Source organism: Puma concolor, chromosome B1 (genome assembly GCF_028749965.1).
Source record: "Puma concolor isolate L17-30 chromosome B1, mPumCon1.1.hap2, whole genome shotgun sequence".
In the NCBI taxonomy this organism is placed as follows: domain Eukaryota; kingdom Metazoa; phylum Chordata; class Mammalia; order Carnivora; family Felidae; genus Puma; species Puma concolor.
Window position 1 is genome coordinate 75,629,247 of NC_141670.1, and position 26,734 is coordinate 75,655,980.

Here is a 26,734-nt window from a genome sequence, read left to right on the forward strand (position 1 = left end):
GGTTTAGTGAAGGAAAGAGTGGAGAAACCTTCTTCTTTTTTTTTTGAGGGGGTGAGGGGCAGAGAGAGAGGGAGAGAGAGAATCTTAAGCAGGCTCCACGCTTAGCACAGAGCCCCACGTGGGGCTTGATCCCACAACTGTGAGATCATGACCTGAGCTGAAATCATGAGTTGGCCACCCAACTGACTGAGCCACCCAGGCACTCCTGAGAAACCTTATTTTTTTAAAAAACAAGTTTCCATGCAATCCCTTTATAGAATTTATTTATAATAATCTTTAAAATTGTATTTATTTATTTTTATTTATATCAACCTTAATCTGATTCTAAAGCTGTCAGACTTAAAATAAAATAATCTTATTCAATGACAGAATAAGAAGTTTGCCATATGGAAGTGAACAATATTCTACAGACCATTGGAATTAATTTATCTTACTGCTCCAGAAGACTGAGTCAGTGGGATATAATGGCAAGAATACTTATTAGGAGACTTGGGGTGGAGTCCAGGCATCCTACTTACTTGCCCTTTTGACTCTAGGTAAAATACTTAATTTCTCTGGGTTTCATCTTCCTCCAGCTTTAAAATATTGCTGATTTGGGGGTGCGTGGGTGGCTCAGTCAGTTGAGCATCTGATTCTTTTTTTTTTAATTTTTTAATGTTTATTTATTTTTGAGAGAGAGACAGAGAGAGACAGAGAGAGAGAGAGAGAGAGAGTGTGCAAGTAGGGGAGGATCAGAGAGAGAGGGAAACACAGAATCCAAAGCAGGCTCCAGGTTCTGAGCTGTCAGCAGAGCCTGACGTGGGGCCTGAACTCATGAGATGTGAGATCATGATCTGAGAACAACTCAGACGCTTAATTGACTGAGCCACTCAGGCACCCCAAGCGTGGGATTCTTGATTTTAGCTCAGGTCATGATCTCATGGTTTATGGGATCAAACCCTGTATCGGGATTCTCGCTGAAAGTGTGGAGCCTGCTAGGGATTCTCTCTCCCTCTCTCTCTCTGCCCCCTTCCCACTCACATGCACTTTCTACTTCTCACAAGATAAATGAATAAAAACATTAATAAAAAATAAAATATCACGGATTCAACACAAAGAACTGACAGATATGAAAATGATAAAGACAACCAAAGAGAATATGTTGGGAAAATTTGCCAGGAGAGACATGTATGGTATGTATTCAATATTACTGAGTAAAATTAGAAAACAAATAAACCCAACAAACCATGTATTTTAGCAGGGACTTCAGAAGGAAAGAAAAAGTCACTGTGGCTTATAAAATGAATGAAACTGGGAAATGAAAAAAAGAAGTGTGTAGGGGAAACACTTTGTTACATAGTTGCCTATAACATACAAAGTAACAAAGGACAGAATTCAGTTACATAGATTCAAGAGAATAAAATTTGCCTTTACATACTTGAGGGAAACTAACAACAAAACCCAAAACCACCACAAGAAATTCCAGCAATAATAGTTGAAAGCATGGCATTATTTTGGAGGGTAAAAAATAAAGTAAAAAATAGTTTCATCCTGTTTTTAAGAAGTTTATAATCAAATTCATAAAAGATAATTAGGTAAGCTATATTTTGGAAAGAGTCGTCCCAAATATAATTCATTAGGTAGCATTGCCTTACCTGAAATAAATTGTTCAAATGTGGACTATAAAAGGATATTGGAAAATCAGGCATCTCAGATACTGGGCATGAAAAAGTCACTTACACACTTCACAAGAGGAAATCCAAATGGCTACTGGATATATGAAAAGGAACTCAATAGCATCAGTACTCACAGAAATGTAAACTCAAACCACAATGACATCCTACTGCACACCCACTGGACTGGCCAAAGGACTGGCAGTGCTGAGTGTGGCTGAGGGTGTGGAGCAATGGGACTCACGTACGTGGCTGGCATGAGTATAACACTCTAGAAGCAGCCCCCAGGTATATATCATACAGAAACTTGTATAAATGTGATGGAATACACACACGGAGAATGTTCACAGCAGCGTTTTTAACAGTTCCAAACTGGAAACGATCCAGATGTCCATAAACAATAAAATGGCTAAATAAATTATGGCATATTGCTACGATGCAACATGGTAATACGCAGCAATTAAAATGAACAAATCACAACTATATGAACAACCTGAACAACATATGGCTTCCAAACGACATTGTGAGAAAGCAGCAAGCAAACAGGTTACATATTATGTTATTCCATTTAATAAAGTTCAAAAGAAAGGGCAAAACTAAACAATATACTGTTTAGGGATGTACGCTTGTGAAAAAACAATAGAGAAAAGCAAGGAAATGATTATCACAACAAGTTAGAATAATGGCTACCTCTAAAAGAGAGGGAAAGAGTTGTGCTCAGGAAGGTCACCAGGGGGGCTTCTAGGATGCTGGCAATGTTCCATTTCTTGACCTGGTTGGTCACAGGCAGGTTTCTTTTAGAACTACTCATTATACTGAATAACTGCTTTATGCATTTAAACGTATATTTCACAATAAACATGCTAAAAGTAACTGAAGACTTTAGATGGCATTTCTAGAAACTTTACCAGATGTTTTAGCTTATGAAATCTTGACAGTAAAAACCACTGACGTGGGATAATAAAACACTGATTAAATTGTTTATCATAAGAACTCACTTCTCAAGTGCAGGAGAAAAGAACCCTACAAATAACCCTTTGTTATATTTTAACATAGTACGTAGATCTCTATCACACACAAACTGATGAAGCAGGGAAAAGTACTGTTACCTGAAATTTCAGATTTTTTGGAATTTTGAACAGACTAGCTGTTTTCTCCTGTGGATTAAGAAGACGTAAAAGAAATAAAGAGATGCAGACTAAGTTGAAAATGTATGAACTTCCTCCTCTCCAGTGGCCAGTTCCAGCTGTTTCCTCCAGTTATCACGCTGGGTGGTGAGGTGGGTGGATTTTGCCCAGCAAGCTTAGTGCTGCTGTTACTCCATAAGTAGGTGGATGAGGGCTCTCCTGAGTGCTATTCTGTTTCTCACTACTGAGGTTCTAAGGTGCAGCCACTGACAATGAAAACAGATCAGGCTGCTGACAAACCCCATGTGGTACAGTACATACTTTTCTGGAGGCGTCCTCGGCTGCGTTGCAGAGCTCTGATGTTTGCGCTCTTTATCCAAAGCCCACAGAACTTAAAATCTGAGGTGCTCAGGCTTCACAAAATCTCCTAAATCGGCAGATTTTACTCATTCAATTTCCAGCAGGAAATTAGGAAGGGGGAAAAACCAAATAAAGATTTATTTTGTAACCAGGTGGGGCTATAACTTGCTGGTCACATTCCCTGTGAGTCTTATTTGGAAGGACATGGCAGGGCATTGGTCATGACAACGCAGTCAAATCCATGCTAGCTTAAGCAGGATAGTTAGCCTGGCTCTTGGAACTTCGGACAGTTGGGCGAGTGCCACTTTGTGAGTCTCTTCTTGCTTCTGCAACATCCGCTTCCCCACTTCCATTGATCTTTCTGCAGCATTTTAATAAAAATGAGCCCTTGGATTCACCCAGTTAGAAGTTTCCTTGGTATACTGTTTGCCTATGGTGGTGGTAGAAACCCCGAGCTTCCAGAATTTGCCTATAAAACTTGCTCCTTATTCCCTGAAGTGGAAAGACTTGTAATATCCACTAATGCTGCTTCCCAAGCAGGTAGGGTGTGCCAGGGTCCGGTGACAGAACTCTAGAATCTGCTTCCTTTCATCATTGCTGCCGCTTTCATCTCCGTCTCACGCTATTCCCCCGGACAGGTGCAAGACAGATTCTGAGGATTCTGGTCCTTTCATCTTAAAACATTTCTTTTCCTAGAGAACTACACTTTCAACTTCATGAGTTTTTATTTGAACTTACTTTCCAGGATAACATCTGTAGGAAAAGCTGCATAATCGTACTAATACTTAATTTAGAGAGGAGATAGCTTTTGAGTCAGACCTGAAACACAGGCCAACATTTCTTGATTATGGTTATAGATGGACACTTATGAACAACCAAGATCAGCTCTCCACAGCTTCATACAAGCAAGAATGAGTACTAAAAGTGAGACAATAAAGTCAAATATCGTTCCGTAATCTCCGGGAGGATGGCTCCCTTCCCTCGCGTCGGCAATTCGCCCCCCTTTACACTAAAGACACAAGTTGTGACACCGTACCCAAACCGCACCCCTATTTCCTTTCGTGGCGGGGGGGGGGGGGCGGGAGGAGGGCTGTATTACCACTCTCTTCTTTACAATGAATGCCCCGCAGCTTACAAAACGCTTACACTTCCATCAACTCCTCTGAACTCCGCGGGTACCTCGGAGGGAGGCATTCATTCATCAAACATTTGCTCGGCCGGGCCACACGTTATCGGGTGCTAGGTCTCGCCCCAAGCCACGGGAAGGGTGGGACGCTCGCTCCCTGGAGCAGGTGCAGCGGAACGGACGTCGGCCAAGTTCTCGCCCAGTCTGGCTTTTCGAAGGCCCATTTGGGGCGATATGCCTCACCTTCGGGGGGTGCGCGCCCGAGCATGGCCGTGCGGCCTGGGCCTTCCTCCTTGCTCCCAAAGGAGCCGTCACCACCTGCCCTGAAGGAAACCTCTACAGAGCAAGCTCTCCCCGCCGCCGTCGGGTCAGGGGTAAGATCAGGCGGCAGCTTAGGCTCCACTCGGCTCCTCCCCTTCCTCTCTTCAATTCTGACGCGGCCGTAGAGGCGGCGGCAGCGGCTGCTAGTCCCGCGGCCCGAGGCGCACCCACCCGCTCGCGGAGCCCAGACTTCCTCTTCCCTTGCAGCGTCATCAGAGCGCGCTGGAGTCAGCCAGGGCGGGGTGATTAGAAAGGGGGGGAAAAAAAAAAAAAAAAAAAAAAAGGCCAGCGGAGGAAACGTCCCGGCGGAAAGAAAAGGGAGGGGGTGAGGGGAGCTGTTGCTAGGTGACTTGCGTCATCGGGCCGCGCCGCTTTCCTCCCGCCCCTCTCTGGAGTGAGGCGAGAGCCCCGCACAGAGCGAGCGAGACAGCGAGCTGAGCTCCGGGCGCTACCGCCACCGCAGCGGAGAGCGTGAGAGCGAGGGAGCATCCGAGAGACCCAGCCTCCGCGCACTGGCCACGGCCGAGACCTTCGTCCTGACCTGGACCGGCGGGAGTCGCGGCCACCCCTCTTTTCCCCCCCTCACCTTCCCGGCCGGCAGCGGCGGCTGCACACGCCGGAGCCCGAGCCGGAGCCGGCGGCTGGGGGGGCTGGGAGGCGGCTACCTCAGGCCGGGACTAGTCAGCTGCTCCGCGGTGAGAAGACGCTGAGGAGGGGGTCGGAGCTTCTGTCTCGTCCCGGGGCGCGGGGCGAGGGACCCCCAACGTGTAGGGAGGGGGTCCCAGCCGCAGCGACACATGCGGGAGCCGGGAGCGGGGGCGGCGCCGAGCGGAGCCGGCCGGGTCCCCCACCTCGCCGCCGCCTCGGCCACCCGCCCGGGGCCATAGCATCTTGCCCCCAGAGTGTATGAACCCGGGACCCACGCTCAGCAACCACCCCCCGGCCGGGGGGGCGGGGACCCCAATGTGAAGCGGCGGCCCCGGCGGCGGGGAGAGCAGGACCGGCGCCACCGTCCTTTCCTTACCTTCCCCCTCTCCTCAGCCCCCTCGCGAGGGGGGGGGGGGTCTTTTCCCTCGGCCTGTCGCCGGCCCCCCGGCTCCTCGGCAGGACTCCGGGAGGAGTTCTTAGAGCCCCCTCCCCCGCCCCAGCCCCGAGGGCGGCGGGGCCGGGGGGGACCCGGGGGGCCGGCCGCAGCCTCAGCCCAGAGGAAAACTTTATAAAAGCAAAATCTGGAGCCTCCCAAACGTGACTGTCCCGGGAGAAGTGGCCCAGGACGGGCAGCGGACACAGCCTGAAGGGACCCAGGAAGAGGAAAAGCGGAGGTAAGCGGGGCCGCTGCCGCCTCCTCTGCTCCGGCAGCGCGGAAGAGACCCGGGTGACCGCCTGGCTTAGAGACACAAGCACCGCTTCTTCCTCAGTAACGCGCCGAGCCTTCCGCAGCTGCCGCTTCAGAGCGAACGAGGAAGGGAACCAGCCCACTTTCTCAGCGCCACGGCTCTTCCCTAAAGTGTGAGTGGCCCCGGGAAAGGGAACGGAGGGGTGGAACGTGGGAGGATACCGGTTCGCTCTCCTGGAGTTTGGCTGATGTTTGACCGGAGTGTTGGGAGAGCGTGGATCAGAGGGTGTATCTTTATGTTTACAGCGAGGAGGAGGGTCTTGGATCGTCCACTGGTTTCGAACATTTAATACGTGGACTAGGCAGGCTCACAGGTTCCCTTAGGGGAGTTCTGCCCCTATCCAGGGTGGACACTTGCACCTTTCTGGCCAGTAATTGGCAAAGGGAAATTGAGGAAGCCAAAGCATATGTGCACACAAAGGACATCTCTGTAATACACCTTTTCCTGGTACAGCGGGTGTGAAACCCCGCTGTGGTTTTTGTTTCGGGGCAACTCTTATTTGGGCTCCCACGAGGGAACCTTTTATCCTGCGAACCCCTGAAAGTAAAATTCCTTTCTTCTTTTGCAGTTTTCCTCCAGAGATTTTCATTTCGGTACCTGCTGGTGCAGGAATTTTTTTACCTCCTCGTTTCTTGGGCCCAGTTCCTGTGCATCAGGACACTGTGACAGAGTTCAGTTACTCAGGAAATTTCTGAGTTCTTATGAATCACAGCTTACTTGGAGGAGAGCATCTAGTACTTTAACCAGTTTTTAAAAGTTGTTACACTTTTTCCTTACCGAAATGCTTTTTTTTTTTTTTTTTTTTAATGTTTGGGTAGCATATGTCCTAATTGCTGGCATTTTTTTTTTTTTTTGTTTTTGTTTTTGTACTTGGCAGAATGACTTGAGACTTGCTTGTTTGAGTTATCTTTACTTCCCTATCAAATGAGGAGAAACTTTTTTTTTCAAATGAGGGGAAACTTCTTTAAGTTTGTTTTTACTTATTTTGGGAGAGAGATCCGTGTCTGCTCAAGTGGGGGAGGGCCAGAGAGAGAGGGGGGGGGGGAGAATCCCAAGCAGGCTTCACACTGTCACGCAGAGCAGGACACAGGTCTTGATCTCACCAACCGTGACATCATGACCCGAGCCGAAATCAGAGTCAGTTGCTTAACCAGCTGAGCCACCCAGGTGCCCCTGAGAAACTTTTTGGTATTAAACTCTTTGAAGAATGATTATTTCCCTTCCCTTCCATTATTGTGAAGGTGAAGTCTATAAAAATCTTTGATTTGTATCTTAGGTATCCTCTCTAGTGTCAAGTTGACATGCGGGAAAGTAATGAGCATTTCATATACTTCTACAGACCTTAAGGGTTCAGTACAGGGTAGAATTTTATTTAATAGAACATTGGCAGCACTATACTGAGAATTGTGGTTCCTCCAGACAGCAGTGTGGACTCACGCCCTCTGAAGCCACTGCTGAGAGAAGCTTTTTGGGAATGAACGTGAGCCTCGGGTTATCTGTGCTAACTTCATCATTCAGGATCTTGACTAAATGTGTTTAAAACTTTCTCAAATAGTGTTTGCATCTGTACTTTTTCTCCTTGAGGTAATGAGTTCTAGAAGCTTATTAGACCCTAAATTATTTAACAGTTCATTTATTTATCCCAAACCTGTCTCTCTAAAGTTGTAAGACACATCCAGAGTTCTTGTTCTGAGAAGTGCTAGACCAAGCTGGAGTTCATCTTTTCTTGGTTTTATAGATTTTCATTGTTCCTCTTTACCGTCATCTTTCCTGACTTTGTGTGTCTGTCTTAGAATGATATCTTTCTATTCCTTGATCACTTTGCCCTCCTCAGGAACTTCTCCAGCTATTTTGTTTCTCTTTATATATTTGTGTTTGTTATGCTTTTTAAAGGAACCTTAGGTTCTGTCTATTTTATTTTTTTTAATTTTATTTTTTTTCAACATTTATTTATTTTTTGGGACAGAGACAGACAGAGCATGAACGGGGGAGGGGCAGAGAGAGAGGGAGACACAGAATCAGAAACAGGCTCCAGGCTCTGAGCCATCAGCCCAGAGCCCGATGCGGGGCTCGAACTCCTGGACCGCGAGATCGTGACCTGGCTGAAGTCGGACGCTTAACTGACTGCGCCACCCAGGCGCCCCAGGTTCTGTCTATTTTAAATGGGTACTGACATGAAAATACTGATTAGTGGATATAATGTTAGATGTGGAATCAGAAGCAAATGTCTCTGGACCTGTTTGTTATCTTATTTTGAGACCTTGAGGAAGTTACGTATCCCATGTTTCACAAAGATGGGAAGAAGAGAACTCTAGTCTTGGAATTGGCTGTTTTTTTGGGGCAGGAGGGGGAGACAAACCAACAAACTATAATTTGAAGGTAGATTTGTACTCTATCAGAGTTGCTTACTAACTTTAAGACTTATTTTTATTGCTCTGACTATAGATTGGTTAAAAAGCATGGTAATGTTTTATTGCAAAGAAGCAGTAAAGTGTTTGGGGTCCATTTGGGGTCCCTGCCTTTGAGATGCTTTTATTTATGGCAGAGGCAATGAAACACAAGTTGCATAAAATCATAGGAAAGGGAGCATGAACCAGTGTTTGTTTATAGCCACTATATATTATACTACTATGTTTGGTACCTTTAGATATAAATGTATTTGAATATTTTTCATTAGAGAAGTGACTATACCAAACTAATTGGAGTGTCTGAGCCAAATCTGGGAAAGAAGTTCTCTTTTAGGATGAAAGGAGCAGTGGAGGTAAAGTGTTTAAGGCTTTTGGAATTGGATGGTGTGAGAGACAAGTATAATTAGGAAGTCAGCTTGATGGGAATACAGATGGAGATTGGTTGTTGAGTCAGCTTAGGGTCAGTTGGTGTTTGTGCAGTTATAGGAGTATAGCCCAAAGAAGCAATTGAGAGCAATGTTCCCGAGAAGGTAGTTTTAGATGATTGAGGAGAAATTGTATTTTAGGTCAAGAGGCATTATACCTGGAGTAGGATTTTGTTTTTCTAGGAAACCAACATTAAAAAAATTTTTTTTGATGTTTATTTATTTTTGAGAGAGAGATAGAGAGAGAGCACATGCACATGAATGGGGGAGGGGCAGAGAGAGAAAGAGAGAGGGAGGGAGGGAGGGAGGGAGGAAGGGAGACACACACACAGAATGTGAAGCAGGTTCCAGGCTCTGAGCTTTCAGCACAGAGCCCATCATGGGGCTCAAACCCATAACCCATGAGATCATGACCTGAGCCAAAGTCAGACGCTTGACCGACTGAGCCACCCAGGCATCCCTAAGAGAACCAGCATTTTTATACCATGGTTATCAAAGAGCTATACAGTTGCAAGAGTGAAAAAGAAGATGCCCCCAGTATTTTAGTTGGGTGCTAGTGGTTTTTTATAGAAAATAAATCAGAAATAAGGCAGTGGACTTTGTTTTGGACATTAAATTTTAGGGTGAAAGTTGATGCTGATGCAATCTGAAGATAGAAAAATAGTTAAACTAATGAGTGAAATGCTGAATATGTAGAGTTAGGAGTCATTTTCACAGTATTAAGTTTTCTTGAGAGAGCTGACAGAGTAAAGAGATGAGAAATGTGTATTTTTACTTGGGCAAGGGGGAAGGAAATCTGTTAAAGTTAGCAAAGATGTAGTAATGACAGAGAATGGATGAGACTGTACCGAAGAAAATGTTTTAAAAGTAGGTAAGACTTGAAGTCAACAGGGAGGAACAGCTTTTAAACATGGCTACTATGTTCAGTCTTAGGACACGTGAGTCTATATTTTTGAAAGAGCTAACAAGTGTTTTGTAGAGTATATAGGTCCCTTGAGATTAAGTTTCAAAGAATATATAGGATTTCACAGTAAAGGAAACTATACATGAAAGCACAGATTTGTTTTTATAAAAATTTGTGTTTTTAAAGTTTGCCCTTCATTATTATACTGAGTTTGGTCTTTAATATGATGAAGTGGGGCTAAAAATAGCTGGCAGAGAAGCCCGCTTCCCCTGCTTGCAGTTGATGTGTGTCTTTGTGTCCCATACAATGGAGGGGGATATTCCTGTGTTGGCACAGCAGTGCTGAAAATGCCTTTTTTTTTTTAAAGCCTTTTTATTAAAAAATAAACAAAAAACGACTTGGCATTTAAAAAAATTCAGCTGTCTTTGAAGCATGAGACACCGTAAGACTTTTTTTGTGGTGAAACCTGCAGCTAATGGAACTAGCATTTAGTGTTGACTGACAAAGATAAGGATTGTGAGATAGGGTACACACGCACACGCGCGCGCACACACACACACACACACACACACACACACACACACGCACGCACTTCTGTCTCCACACATTTTGTGTTCCTTAGTTCAATTCACCACCTTCCTACTAGCTTCTTTGGCCTCTTCTTAAGGGTTTAATACAGGGAGCTAGATCTTAGGTGATTCTAGGATGAGGATACAGGGACTAGAATATATGCCATACAGGTGCCTTCTCCAGCCTCTACTTTCCACAACATTTTTTATGCAGGTAAAACCATGTTTAGATGAACTTAAAGGGCAGCCTTTTTGGGTTGACATGATTTACTAGCAAAGATATAGGGGGAAAGGTGGGACTCTGGTAGGAGGGAGTGTTGACCTCATGTGCTTTGCCTTGGCAACTTTGGGATTGATATGGGATAATTAAAGACCCTTGGGTGTGCATTTGTGTTTTAGTACTCATGACCTGAAAGCCTACACCTAGGCTGGCAGCAGCTCAACTTGTGCACTTTAGAAACGGTTCTTGGAGAAGTCGTGAGTTGCTCTCACATCTCATTGTGTAGAGGAGGGGTTGGTAAGCTTTTTTTCTTTTTTTTGGTAAAGGACCAGTTAGTAAATATTTTAGATTTTGTGGTCCACATCTGGTACAACGATTGAGTTCTGTTCTTGTAGTGTAAAAGCCATAGCAATATATAAGCAAGTGAGTGTGACTGTGTTCCAGTAAAACCTTAAACAGTTGACCCTAGAACAGTGTGTGGGTTAGGGGCACCAGTCCCCTGTGCAGGAAAAATCCATGTATGACTTTTGACTCACACCGAACTTAACTATTGATGACCTATTGTTGACTAGAAGCATTACCAGTAACAGTCTGTTAACACATTTTTTGTAGATTTATATGTATTATAGACTACATTCTTACAATTTACTACATTCTTACAATATTGAAAGAAAAAAGAAACTTATTAAGAAAATTTTAAGGAAGAGAAAGTACATTGACAGTACCGTATGTATTGAAAAAAATTTATGTGTAAGTGGATTAGCGCAGTTCAAAGCCATGTTGTTCAAGGGTCACCTGTACATAAACATAGGAGGTAGGTTGGATTTGACCTGTAGTTTATGGAACCCCGGTGTAGACAACTGCCCAGGTCCCCCAACATATGGTATAAGCATTCCATTACAAAGATTGGAGTGGCTGCTTTAGGTGTTCTCCATTTTCTAAGTGGGATGTGTCCTTGAGGGTTGTGTTAAAATGATTCTGTAGTAAATCTGGAGTCAACTGTTCAAAATACTTTTGCCTTCAGAGTGATGAAAACTGTGGATTGAGGAACAAGGTGGCAGTCCTGTCTATAGCATCTAAAAAATACAGACTTACTTGCATTTTCTTATTCTAAGATAAATAACTGACATAGTGGTATGCTGGCTATGTGTCATAGCTGAAAGTATTTTTGAAGAAACTTAGGGGTGTAATTTTGGATGGTTCTGAAAATAAATTGTAAAGCATTTATTTTAACGTAAAATTATAAGTGTTTATGGTTGGTTTGAATCAGATGAAAATATTAGCCAAGTTGTAAGAACATTAAGTTTTGATACTTTTTTAAAAAGTTTATTTACTTATTTTTGAGAGAGAGAAAGAGAGAGCAGGGGAGGGTCAGAGAGAGAGAATCCCAGGCAGGCTCTGCTGTGACGTGGGACCTGATGAGGGACTTGAACTCAGGAACAGTGAGATCATGACCTGAGCCCAAATCAAGAGTTAGCCGCTTAACTGACTGAGCCACCCAGATGCCCCCAAGATTTGATACTTCTCTTTCTAAAAGTCTTAATTTCTTGCAATGACCAATTCAGTATGTAGAATAATGGGGTGCACAGTTTTTGTTTTGTTAAGTCTTAACAAATCCTCTATTTTTTTTAATGTTTATTTACTTTTTAATATTTTTTTATTTTTTTGATTTTTGCTCAAGCACGCAAACAGGGGATGGGCGGAGAGAGAGGGAGACACAGAATCTGAGGCAGGCTCCAGGCTCTGAGCCATCAGAACAGAGTCTGATGCGAGACTCGAACTCACAAACTGTGAGAGCATGACCTGAGCTGAAGTTGGATGTTCAATTGACAGAGCCAGCCAGGTGCCCCTTCTTAACAAATCGTCTAAATAACTTAAACGTATACTCTAAAAAATGTTTGCTGTATTCTTAAGGGTAAATGTAGCATGGATGAACTTATTTCTTAGGAGACACTGTCTCAAATGTATTGTTTAGGAAGGATAATTCACTTTGTACAATTTTACATTATAGCTAATATCAAAACATTTGTTTCGTATGTCAACAAATACTTGCATTAGATGATGGTATATTTTTACCCTGACTTCATAAATATTATTTATTTCATGATTCCCCTATTTATTGCAGGGGAGGAGGTGACCCTTGCAATAATGATAATTTTTAAATTAGTTTCTAACCTGCTTTTATGTTTCATAGTATTTCTACACATGTAATTGGTACTTCATTTCCTCTTTCATTAAAAAAATGTATACACTTTGACAATTTAGGCTACCTTTTAGTAGGTCATTACAAAGTTGCTTTCCTATTCATTAGGAGAGGATTCTTGTTCTTTTGAAAATCTTAATTTTTGTCATTTCAAGTAATTTTCTCATTGTCTTAAGCTTAAGGATAGTTGGTGATTTAAAAGACACAAGGTATTCATCTCATATCTGCAAATATTACAAATAAAAATATTCTATATTGGTGACATTTTCAGTGGAGCAGGGGAAAGAATGCTGTATTAGCGTTTTTCCTTTTTTTTTTAAAACTTAGCTGCATTGTCATTACAAACAGATGAGTAAAGTTGCTTTCAAATAATAAACTTTTTTTTGAAGAAATTTTTTATTGAAGAATAATTGATATACAATATTGCATTAGTTTTAGGTGTACAATGTAGTAATTCCATATTTATATACATTAGGAAGTGGTTGCCACAGTTAAGACTAGTTATCATCTGTCACCATGCAAAGTTGTTACAATATTATCAACTATATTCCTTATGCTGTACATTACGTCCCATGTTGTATTTATTTTGTTATTTGAAGATTGTACCTCTTTATCTCCTTTACCACCTATTTTATCCATCTCCTCATCCCCCTGCTCCCGCCCCCTTTCTGGCAACCATCAGTTTATTCTTTATGAGTCTGTTTCCTGTTTTGTTTTCTTTCTTCATTTTTTTTTTTTTTTTTTAATTCCACATGTAAGTGAAATCATATGATATTTGTCTTTCTCTGTCTGAATTATTTTACTTAGGATAATACCCTCTAGGTCCATTCATGTTGCAAATGGCAAGATTTCATTCATTTTTATGGCTGAGTAATATTCCATTGCATATATATACCACATCTTCTTTATGTATCTGTTGATGGACATTTAGATTGTTTGCATATCTTGGCTGTTGTAAGTAATGCTGTGATGAACATCGGGGTGGTATATGTCTTTTTATATTAGTATTTTCATGTGCTTGCTTCGGCAACACATATACTAAAATTAAACTAGTATTTTCATTTTTTCCAGATACATACGTAGAAGTGGAATTGCTGGATCATATGGTAGTTCTATTTTTAATTTTTTGAGGAACCTGTACACTGTTTTCCACAGTGGCTGTACCAGTTTGTATTCCCACTAATAGTGCATGAGAATTCCCTTTTCTCCACATCCTTGCCAACACTTGTTATTTCTTTTCTTTTTTTTTTTTTTTTTTGGTGACAATAGCTATACAATTATTTATTTTACATAGAAGTGGTTTTTACACAGCCATCTCTAAGGTAAATAAATTATATGATCTTTTTCTAAGAGCAGGTTTTGTTCAGGAAATAGGTGAACAGACCATGGAGACTCTGAATTCTTGAAGGGAAAGGATGCTATTGAGGAAGAAGCGAGTTAAGGAAGAAGTTATTAGTGATATGCCAAATTTCTCTTGCCATATAATTTGGCTGAAATCTGCCTTCATCCAACTTGGTAGCAAATTTTGAGTAAATAATGAACTCTTGCATTTAAACCTTTTTACTTGGAGACTTTTTCCTGCCCAGTGTAAAACCAGTCTGTCTTACATCTTAATGTACTTTTCGATTTTTGCTACTTTCTCTTGAGACTTTCATTGTTTTTTTCTCATGATACCTTTTACAGTATGTTTAGAGTGTATTTTCTAAATATACTCTATGTATATGACATTTCCTGAACACTATGGGATATGTATTTTCTAATAATTATACTACTTCACACAAGTATATTTAAAATTTCCTCCTATTCCACCTCAGAATTGTGAAATATTTGAGGGAACATCTGTACTTGATTTGGATTTTGAATGACCAATATGTAATAATTTCTCTAAAATATTCCTTTAAATTTTTTGGGTAACTCGATTTCTTTAAAACAGTAAGCTAGTACAAGAAAGTATGAGCGCCTGTATGTGTTGTATTATCCTGCGGTGCAGTGGTTGGAAAATAATAAACAAAAATGTACCAGAGACCTCACTGCTTGAGTATCTTTTACTCTTTTCTCTATCACCTAAGGGATAGCTAGTGGATCACTCAGATATTGTCTAGTTTCTATTGCTTTGCTGGGTTGCCTCTGCCCTTTCTTTATAGCTGGGGGGTAGCTACTGGAAATCTGGGTGGCTTTAGGTAGCATGTATTGTGTGTGTCTGTGTGGACATATACCTAGTGTACTGTATTAGGTGCTCCTTTCTGCATGACTGTTCTTGGATTTAGGAAATATTGAAAGACATAGTGCAAAATATATATTTTTTAAAGTTTATTTATTTTGAAAGAGAAAGTGCGAATGTGGGAGGAATAGAGAGAGAGGAGAGAACTAGAATCCCAAGCACGCTCTGTACCGTCAGGGCAGAGCCTGTCATGAGACTTGAGCCAATAAACTGCAAGGTCATCACCTGTGCCAAAGTCCACACTTAACTGAGCCACCCAAAAGACATAGTGCAAAATATTTTTTTTTTTTTTAATTTTTTTTTCAACGTTTATTTATTTTTGGGACAGAGAGAGAGCATGAACGGGGGAGGGGCAGAGAGAGAGGGAGACACAGAATCGGAAACAGGCTCCAGGCTCTGAGCCATCAGTCCAGAGCCCGACGCGGGGCTCGAACTCACGGACCGCAAGATCGTGACCTGGCTGAAGTCGGACGCTTAACCGACTGCGCCACCCAGGCGCCCCAGTGCAAAATATTTTTAATGTCACTTAGCCTTTCCTCTGAGAGGATCATCATTGGGTAAGATACTGTTTTCTTCTGGCTTTTTTTTTTTTTTAAGAGAGAGAAAAGAATGAGTGGGGAGAGGCAGAGGGAGAGAGAGAATCTTAAGCAGGGTCCACACCCAGCGTGGAGCTGAGGATACTGCTCCGGGGGGGGGGGGGGGGGGGGGAGGTCGGGTGGTTGATCACGATCATGAGATCATGATTTGAGTCGAAATCAAGAGTTGGAAGCGTAACCAACTGAGCCACCCAGGCACCTCTCTTCTGGCTTTTTCATCCCATAGCATCTTGAGTGAACCCAATAATATATGTTAGTGTAACATGTGAAGTCTGGAGACAAATTGCTGGTTTGTTTTTGGAAGAATGTATATATCTTATCAGACTTTTTAGGATGGCTGACATAAAGTAATGTGACCCATCCCTGTTAGTTCTTTGAGTTAAAGATCTTTTAAGGTATGATATGGACAGCCCTAAAGTCAGGCCTTATATTGTCCAGCATTTAAATTCAGCCCTAGAGTTTGACAAATAATACTGAAGTAATTCCGCAATGTTTTCAGAAGTATCTGAACTAGCATATGATTCATTAACATTTTATTAAAAACTCTTGAAAACTAGAGAATGACACACTGCTGTGTTTATTATTTAGAGGAAAGAAGGACTGATTTGAACGTAACTTGAATTTGAGTTCATTTCCAAAGACCTCAGTAGTACTTGGATCACAAAGGACTCTTTTTTGAATAATTCATTGATTATCTCTGAAAGTGACTGTGGTGTAAATTGTTTATTTAGAAATATCAGGATGCAATTTAGTTATCAAGTCTCTTAACTGTCCATCTCTTTAGTGCTTGGGAATAAAAAGCTTTAAAAAATTATGAAAAAGCTGGGACGCCTGGGTGGCTAAATTGATTGGGTTGTCTGACTCTTGATTTCAGCTCAGGTCGTGATATCGTGGTTGTGAGATTGAGCCCCGTGTTGGGCTCTGGGCTGACAGCATGGAGCCTGCTTGGAATTTTCTTTCTCCTTCTCTCTCTCTGTCTCTGTCTCTTCCCTGCTCATGCTTGCTCACTTTCTCTCAAAAAAAAAAATTAATAAACTTAAAAAAATTATGAAGAACTTTAACAAGTTTTATCTGTATCATTATATCTGAAATTATCATTACATCTCAAATTAAGATTGAAGGAATTTCATTTATGTGATTCAGTTTTAACTAAATTTTAGTTTTCTCCCTTTTTAAAAATGATTAGTATGTGTGTGTTTGCTATTCTGTTTTCACTTTTTGTGTTTATTATACACATCAGTTTTCAGAAATAACTTTTCCTTCAAGCTTGGCATAATCAGTGTTCTGTTGGCCAGCATAAGAAACAAATGCTTCTTGACTGTTTTATATTTGGAAAGTTTCTATTTTGAGAGCAATTTGGTGATGTCTTCATAGTCTGTTTATTTAATAGAAGTGTATATTTAAGATAAGTATATGAAAAAAATCCAAAGGCAGAAAGAAAATATTGAGATATATTTCTTAGTAGTGATTATCTTGCCAGCTCTTGTCCTCATTCTGTAACTTCTTTTTCGGCAAGTTTGTTTTAGGTTTTGATGTAAATGCAAAAGCTAGATTGGTTTACATATTAATGGATCTCTAGCTATCTGGTTAATTTAATAAAAATTCTAGTTCAAAAAAATCCAGCTATTTTAAATATTTTTCTTTGTTGGTGGCAGTTGGAGTTTATGCTTCTGGAGTTATGCTTCTTTCCATTTCAGAGATTTTTCAAAATAGGATTTTATGATTATGACTAGTTTACTAGGTAGATGGGAGAAGAGCATAGTTTTTCTAGTGACTGTAATTTCTTTTTATTTATTGTGTATGTAATACCAGAAGGTTATATAAATAAATTTGTGGATCATCCTTTTTCTTTTGCATAATTGGTGGTCTCTTAATTGACTACCATGTGAATTTGAGAACATAAACTTTGGAATGTTGCTGTCATGAGTGGGGAATCTTTTTCTATTGAATATTACATAGGCAGATTTCTTTTCACTGAAGAAATATTAAAATACTGATTTATTAGATTAGAAATTTAGAGCAGGAGACAGAAAACTTCAGATTTTTTTTGTGAAGGCCAGATATTTGGTAGGAGAGGTGGGATGTACAGAGGGTGGGGAGAGCCACAGAGCCAAGGAAGGAGGGAAGGGCAGATACCAGGGAGAGTGGTACCGGAAGTTTTGAGGTCAGTCTTAGTCAGAGGTCACACCCTGTTATTTCTTCGGGTTTGTGGAGTGGGGTGTTACCACATGTTATCTACCATCCTTTGAAATGTTGATTAGATTAGCTCCTAGCTTTTCAACATCTGGATTCTTTAAGCCATTGAAGTTTTAATCTGTTTGGGATAATCAATGTATCCTAGGGTGGGAAAATTTCCACAATACCAGCCGTGGGTATTGAAGGGACAGACAGGGTTTTCAACTGCTAGTGGAGTTTCTTTTTTTTTTTGTTTCTTTTTTTTTGTTTTCGTTTTTGTTTTTTTTCCTCTTTGGCAAAATTTCCCTAGCTTTGCCTAAGTGGGATGCGTGTAATTCTGTATATGTGACATAGTGGTTGAGAGGCAAGCTTTGGAGATGATAGACCCAGGTTCAGCTGTATTGTTTTGTGACTTTGGGCACATTATTTATTCTGTGTGTGTTCTTTGTAAAAACTGGGCGATAGTAATAATACCTACCTCTTTCATAGGGTAGTCAAGATAGTCAATGTTCATTATAATATATGAGTTAATGCATTACGAGGTCTGGCTCAGAGTTAGTGCCCAGGGAATGTTAGTTGTTGAAATTAATAGTATTAATATTATAATATTGTTATTGTTGTTTCTGTGAGGTTGCTGTTTTGAATGCCAGAGGCATTTGTGATCTTCTGAAGAGGTCACTATTTTGAATACTGCCTTTTTTCAGCAGCAGGTATTTATTGAACACCTGCTATGTCAGGTATTGATCTGAGTGCACAAAACATAAAAATCCCTGCCCTCCTGAAACTTATATTCTCTTTGGGGACCCAAGATACACAAAGCAAAATAGATGACCCATCACTCATTTTATGAAATGTGGTGTTTGACTTTATAGCTAAGCCTGTGTTAACCAACCCTATCAGCTTTTACTTTATTTTATTTATTTATTTTTTTAAAAATTTTTTTTTTTCAACGTTTATTTATTTTTGGGACAGAGAGAGACAGAGCATGAACGGGGGAGGGGCAGAGAGAGAGGGAGACACAGAATCGGAAACAGGCTCCAGGCTCTGAGCCATCAGCCCAGAGCCCGACGCGGGGCTCGAACTCACGGACCGCGAGATTGTGACCTGGCTGAAGTCGGACGCTTAACCGACTGCGCCACCCAGGCGCCCCTCAGCTTTTACTTTAGATCGTTTTTTGTTTGTTCTTCTTTCAGTGCTTGAGAGTGTTTGGTGGCAGGAGCACCCTAAAAGCATGGAACTAGTCTCATTGTCTCAGGTTATGGCTCAATCTTAATTTTAAGGCAGTCTTACACTCCTCATCATTTCCTTGACTTACTACTTAAATTGGCTATCACAGACTTTCCTTTCAGTCCCCAGATTTCTGTTGCACATTGTTTGCAGAAGTGGTGCTTCTCCCCATCTCATTACCTTTTGCTCATCCATGTCACTTCTTAAGAAAAGGAATTGACTACTAGAAACCTTTTTAAAGACATATTCCCTGACTAATCTACTGTATACTTTTCCTTGATCTATTTTGTTTTTCCCACCTTCTGTCTATTGTTAACTGAGATATTTAACTAGTTTATTGCCTGTCTTGTGTTAAAAAATTAAAAAAAATTTTTTTATTTATTTTTGAGAGACAGAGAGACAGGAGACAGCACGAGCCGGGGAGGAGCAGAGAGAGAGGGAGACACAGAATCCGAAGCAGGCACCAGGCTCTGAGCTATCAGCACAGAGCCTGACGCGGGACTCCAACTCATGAACCATGCGATCATGACCTGAGCCAAAGTCAGACACTTAACCGACCAGGTGTCCCTACTGTCTGTCTTTTAAAAAAATATTTTTCTTGTTTCTTCAGTTAAATTGTAAGACATTTTAGGTTGGGGACCACTTTTCTATTCTGAGCCTTTGCTTCCTCGCTTGAAAAAAGATACTACCTATCTCACAGGGAAGCTGTGAGATTTCAGGGAGATAATGTGTGAAAAAGGTCCTGAGCTAAATCCTAATAGTAGTTTCTTTTTCTTTGAACCACTCTAGTTCTAAAGTTGATACTGGGCATATATAGTCAGTGCTTAAAAAAAATACTTGTTAAGTTATTCTGAAGTGAGGTTGGAAGTCTTGTAACTTCTACTTGTGTGGCTAATTTTAGTTTTTACTTCCAGATGAGATTGAAAACATTACTTTTCATGTATCAGATAATAAAGGTGAGATGTTAATAAGAGATGACATAACAGTGATTAGGAGCAGGGACTCAAGCCACTATCATTTGGGTTCAAATACAGAATACCACACTTACTGGTTGTGTGACATTTGGCAAGTTGTTTAATTCTGCTGGTTTTAGTTTCTTTATTTGTAAGATGGGGAAGACCATAACCAACTCACGGATACTATGTTGCTAGAGTAAATGAGATAATAAATGAGAAACACAGAGCAGTGCTTGGCACATAACATTGGCCCCAGCGAACATTTGGCAATATCTGGAGGTGTTGTTGATGGTCACAGCTAGGGAGAGGTATGTGTGCTACTAATATCTAGTGGGTAGAGGGCAGGTATAAACAATGTACAGCACAGCACCTCACAACAAAGGCTTATTTGGTCCAAAACATCAGTTGTGCGAAGGTTGGGAAACCCTGCTTTATAAAAAGTCCTCTGTTTCTCATTTGGGTATTTTCTTCATACAAGGTGCTTTGCCAATTCCATTGTGTATAAATACTGATTATTGATAAAGATAAATCACAGACATGGATCTCATTTAACATCCATTTTAAAGGACAGATATAAAGGAAAATTAATAGATTTCATGATTTTTAAAAAAGATTATAGGGCAGTTACTCCAAAAGTAATCTAAAAGTGCTTCCATTTATTATTCAGAAACTAGGAAAGATTTCCAGGTGGATTTTACTAATTTGTTTTTCTAATTGGCAAACTGTTCATGTAAAAGTGTATCAAGAATAGGGAGCTTATGAGATGTGAGTGCCATAGTGTGTAAATATTCATAGGATCAAATATACACTAATGGACAAAGTAAGTATCAAGGTTAATGGAATGATCTATTGGGAGAAACCTTGGATCGCATCTAATTTCCCTCTCTTGTTTTAGTACTCACCACGTTAAGGACTGTTTAACTGAGGACTTGATCTTTCTATTAATCTCTCTCCCTGTCTCTCTCTCTCTTTTTTTTTTTCCTGTTTAAAATTGCACGTTTACCATTCCCTACTTCAGAAGCTTCTAAATTGATTTCTTTGCTACTGTCCTTTATATTCCTTCCTGAATTGATTCTGCTTAAAGGGGAGCCTTTCTAGTCTGGATTCAGTTTACCATTCAGACCTCTGAGCACCATCCCTTTATTTCTGGGAGAGAATTAAGTGCTAATGCCTTAAGGTTGGAATTGGAATGAACTAACTTTTCTTATGCATGGTATGAGTTGTATATCATCTTTGGGAGAATTGGCGAAATAGTTCATTGCATCATTTCCTGTATTTTGTATGTCAAGTGATTTTCCTCACTTGTGTCTAAACACTGATTGTATATCCATATATACACATGTAAAGTATGTATATACTTAATGCATATTTGTGTGTGTGCGTGTATGTATGTGTGCACGTATATACTTTCACGTAAAATTGTCTCTGCACTTTGCTCTTTCCTCTGTCGGGAGTATTCTTTTCCTTTCATCTGCAAAACATTTATCTCTTAAGACCCTACTTAAATATCATCTTCTCTAGGAAGCCTGTCCTCATTAATGTAAGTGGAATTAGTTTTTTTTTTTTTTTTTTTTCCCCTGGTTATCCACAGTCTCTGTGTGGCTTTTATAGCACTTAAAATAGTTGTTCATATTTTTCTCTTCTACTGGTCAGTTCTTTGAGGGCAAGTGTTATGTCTTACTCATCTTTCAGTTAATTTCTTCTCCCCCCAAGTGCCTAATATTTACCGCTCTTTAGCAGGCATATAGTTTGCTAACAAATGAAAGAGAAAAAAAAAAGATTGGAAAGATTTTTTAATGCGCTCTGTAAGAGGAGGACATTATCATGTCACCTTTTCTTCAAAGTGCTTAGTGTAGTACCTGTTCATAGGTGTTAAACAAATATTTATTAAATGACTTAGAAACCAGTTCTAATAATGGTTGGAAATTTCGTGGAAAGTTTTTCTTCTGTATTTCTAGAAGGCGTATCCTAAAAGTAAAATAGCCTAGATATTTGGTACATCTGATGCATTAAGTTGAACTTTCTTTTCCTGACTCGGTAATGAGACTTTTATCCAGCAAATACTTTCTGAAAGATGCTTTTAGTTGTTTTCTTTTTCTCCTGTGGGTCCATTCTAGTGCTGAGCTTGTTGAAAAGGTGAATGTGTAGTATCTGTGCTACATCATGGGTGAGCAAGTAAAAGGCCTCTGTTCTTCTCTGTACATTTGGGCCCAAACGGAGTGATTATATATTTTCTCTCAAGTATGGATAATTACACTATTGAAGCGTGAGAGAGAAAAAAGGCAATTGGAGGTGAGGAAGTTGCCTACTAGGTCTCTTTTTCTTTTGATGATGATTGATTTTTTCCTCAGAGCTGCCTCCATTTATTTATAAAGAATTAGCTAGAAGAGAGAGGGGTGTGAATCTAGAGGATAAGAATATAAGTTTGATAACATGGTAAATGAGTATTTTGATAGTTATTGTATTTATAATCCTTATTACCACTTATTGAATGTTTACTATATGTCAGGCACTATGCTAAGGATTTTTGTGTGCATTAGTTAATTTATTCCTCCCAGTAGTCCCTAGGAAATAGATAGTAATAAATTTGTTTTATAACAAGAAATAGATTCCCAAGAATATATAGCTAGGAATTTGAACTCACAGAACTGGGATTCAAATCCTGATCCATCTGATTCTGTGGTCTGTGCTTTTAATCACCATGCATGCATGCTGCCTCTTAAGTTTCACGGGAGTTTTGTACTGAAAATGGGACATCAACAGGTATACTGAGATAGGAGGGGAAATAGGATTTCACCCTGTATATATTTGTTAGAAGGAAGACGATTAACAGACTCACGGAGAAGCAATTCCCAGGTTTATGTCCTGACACACAACAATTGTGAAATTTAAGCTTGCCATTTGAATTGACTTGCATTAACCTGCAATTTTCATTAAATTTAGTCTTGCTCTTGCTATGATCATCAGGAGCTAGATACATCTTCAGCAGTAGAAGAAATCCATGTAGGCAAAATCTAAGAGATAGTGGAGCAGAGAGATTTTTATAACTTTTTCTGTGGGTAAAATATGTTTTATAGTTACACTGAACTGTTTTGAGATTCTTGTTTAGGGGATGAGCCACGGAAATCTGTTATTTAGGATTTGAAAATTTATAATATGGCATGAGGTATAGCAGAAAATTTGAGAATCAACACTTGTTAGGCTCTAAGGTATAAATTGTTTAAGTCAATGCATATCTGTGGTGTGTTTCCCTTATGTGATTTCTTAGACTATTTTTGTTATTTAAAAAAAATTCTTTTTTCCTGCTTTTTCATACTTTGTACAGGATTATTCCTTACAATTAGTTTACTTATAGGTGTTTTATATTTAATAAATATGGTGAACACATATTATTTTATTTGCTCACAGGAGGTTTAAATAGTTTTCATAATTTTATTTTGTTACCTAAATCTAAAATGTTTCCTGAAAGATTATCTCTTTCTTCTTTTTGATTGTATTTTAAATGCTGTATTTGTAACTTTAGTTATATACATTTGAACTTTGCCTTTTCCAGAATTTTAATTTATGTTTTTGTAAAATTGTATCAAAACTTACTTGCCAAAGCTAAGAGTAGGTTGCTGAATGATGTTCTGTTAAAGATTAAAAATGCAGAGTAACACCAGCATTCTTCACAGAGCTAGAACAAACAGTCCTAAAATTTGTATGGAACCACAGAAGACCTCGAAAAGCCAAAGTAATGTTGAAAAAGGAAAACCAAAGCTGGAGGCATTACAATCTCAGACTTTAGCCTGTACTACAAAGCTGTAATCATCAAGATAGTATGGAATTGGCACAAAAACAGATATGTAGATCAATGGAACAGAATAGAAAACCCAGAAATGGACCCACAAATGTATGGCCAATTAATTTTCAACAAACCAAAAAAGAGTATCCAATGGAAAAAAGACAGTCTCTTTATCAAATGGTGCTGGGAGAACTGGACAGCAACATGCAGAAGAATGAAACTGGACCACTTTCTTATACCATACATAAAAAAACTCAAAATGGGTGAAAGACCTAAATGTGAGACAGGAAACCATCAAAAATCCATCAAAAAACAGGCAGCAACCTCTTTAACCTTGGCCTCAGCAACCTCATACTTGACATATCTCTGAAGGCAAAGTAAGTAAAAGCAAAAATGAACTATTAGGACCTCATCAAGATAAAAAGCTGCTGCACAACAAAAGAAACAATCAGCAAAACTAAAAGGCAGCCGACAGAATGGGAGAAGATATTTGCAGATGACATATCAGATAAAGGGTTAGTATTCCAAAATCTTAAAAGAACTTATCAAACTTAACAAACACCTGAAAAACAAATAATCCAGTGAAGAAATGGGCAGAAGACATGAATAGATACTTTTCCAAAGAAAACATCCAGATGGCTAACACACACATGAAAAGATGCTCAATATTGCTCATCATCTGGGAAATACAAATCAAAACCACATTGAGATACCACCTCACATCGGTCAGAGTGGCTAAAACTAACTCAGGAAACAACAGATGTTGGGGAAGATGTGGAGAAAAGGGAACCTTTTCGCACTGTTGGTGGGAATGTGAACTGGTGCAGCCACTCTGGAAAAGTGTGGAGGTTCCTCAAAAAATTGAAAATAGAATTACCCTACGACCCAGCAATAACACTACTAGGAATTTATCCAAAGGTTACAGGAGTGCTGATTTGTAGGGACACATGTCTCCTAATGTTTATAGCAGCACTATCAACAATAGCCAAATTATGGAAAGAGCCCAAATTTCCTTCAGCTGATGAATGGATAAAGAAGATGTGGTATATATTCTTACACCATACACGAGAAGATGTGGTTTATATTCTTACACCATACACAAAAATAAACTCAAAGTGAATGAAAGACCTAAATATGCAACAGGAAACCATCAAAATTCTAGAGGAGAAAACCGGCAACAACCTCTTTGACCTTGGCCTCAGCAACCTCATACTTGACATGTTTCCAACATGTCAATACTACTTGGCGATGAAAAAGAATGAAATTTTGCCATTTGCAATAATGTGGAAGGAACTGGAAGGTATTATGCTAAGTGAAATAAGTCAGTCAGAAAAAGGCAGATATCATATGTTTTCACTATATGTGGAATTTGAGAAGCTTAACAGAAGACCATAGGGGGGAAGGGAAGGAAAAATAAGTTACAAACAGAGAGGGAGGCAGAGACTTAAATACAGAAAAACATAGACTTAAATACAGAAAACAAACTGCGGGTTGATGAGGGTGGAGGGTTGGAGGGTGGGGAAAATGGGAGGTAGGCATTGAGGGGGGCATTATTGGGATGAGTGCTGGGTGTTGTATGTAAGTGATGAATCACAGGAATCTACTCCCGAAGCCAAGACTATACTGTATACGCTGTATGTTATCTAACTTGACAATAAATTACATAATAAAAAAAAAAGTATAGGACATAGCACTGGGTTAAGATACTACTTTTATCATTTAATAAATTAATATTTGTGTGTGTCTAAGAATATGGCAAGTTTTAAATTTGGGATTCTCTTCTATTTAACATTAATTACTGGTTATTAATTATTACAATAGTTTTTTTTTTTTTAATATCTAGCGAAAGTAGCCTATCTATATTGCCTTCCTTTTCCAGTATTTTTCTGGTTAATTTGCTTTTATTTTTTAATTTCAAGTCAGCACATCTGGTTAAATAAAAGCAAAAACAGAACAAAAATGTGCCTAAGTAAAATTGAATTCTGGTAAATAAGAATTTAGGATTTGGGGTGAGGGAGTTAGATAATCATCTCAGGATTTTAGGATTCTAAGGCTTAGGCTGATTAGTGTTTTTTTATATTATCTACCATAGGTTGTCTTTTTTAGAAATGAATGTTAATATGACACTATTATAAAAATAATATTGATATCAACATTTGAGTGCTTAATGTGTGCCAGGCACTCTTCTCTGTTCTTTATTTAACTTATTCAGTTCTCACCATAGACCTCTGAGGTAAGTATTGTTAATGTCCCTATTTTATAATTGAAAATTTGGTACAGAGTAGTTACACATTCTCAACATGTTACTTTCAGTTAGTAGTGGAACTGGGTTGTATTCAGGCAGTCGGGTTCTAGAGCCTGGGACCTTGATCACTACTCTATACTATATCATCTGTAAATGTACATAAATGTAAATTTATTTCTTACATGTTATTTATAGAACAGTGCCTGGCACACAATAGGGTCAATAGAAGTACAGGCTATCTTCAGTGGTATTTAATTGTGTACTCTATAAGGCTGGCAAAGCATGCATTATTATCCATTTATGTATGTATGTATTTTTTCTTCTATTAGACTCCAGAGTTTATTCAGATTTTTTTATTCTTTTTTCAAAAAATAGTTGAGTTCCCTGAGGTTCTTTCTTAGAAGCCATATTATTGCTCAAAATTATATGGCCATGTTAGATCTCAGAATTAGCTTTTCTCACCACACATTCAATTTTACTTTCTGTTAGAAATGGATAAAGACTGAAGTTGATTTGTTGGTTTTTTGTATGTCATTGGTTTTGAAAGGCAGAAACAAATATACTAGGTTTATAGTATTGTATTCATGCCCAGTTGGTGGAGGAAATAAATTCTCAGGTGTTATAAAGCTTTTCTTTACCTGTAAAGTTTTGGGAGTAGTATTATCCTACAGACTTGTGGTATTGAATCATATCAGTCATAATAATGTGAAGTATTAGAAATTGTTTTGACGAGAGAATAAAGAATAACAGGCTTTAAGAGAAATGATATAAGCGACATTTCCTCATCTAAGGAGTCATTTGTAGTAGTTTTTTTCCAT

At 39.5% G+C, this 26,734-nt stretch overlaps 1 protein-coding gene and 1 long non-coding RNA gene across 4 annotated transcripts in view; one reads left to right on the plus strand and one right to left on the minus strand.

Annotated features, from left to right (window-relative positions):
- Window positions 1-674: 674 nt before the first annotated feature.
- LOC147581702 (uncharacterized) overlaps window positions 675-26,734 on the minus strand; it is a 62,439-nt gene continuing 36,379 nt past the window's right edge. Inside the window, exon 2 of the long non-coding RNA XR_015250175.1 lies at window positions 675-860. This is a non-coding gene — a long non-coding RNA (uncharacterized LOC147581702). The remainder of the gene's footprint in view (window positions 861-26,734) is intronic.
- FBXW7 (F-box and WD repeat domain containing 7) overlaps window positions 4,956-26,734 on the plus strand; it is a 231,044-nt gene continuing 209,265 nt past the window's right edge. For 2 of the 3 annotated variants that reach the window (XM_086704091.1, XM_086704092.1), the window contains exon 1: window positions 4,957-6,095. The gene's annotated coding sequence lies outside the window, so the exon portion shown is untranslated. Of the gene's footprint in view, window positions 6,096-26,734 lie in introns of all 3 variants that reach the window. The other variant, XM_086704093.1, reaches the window with a different exon arrangement.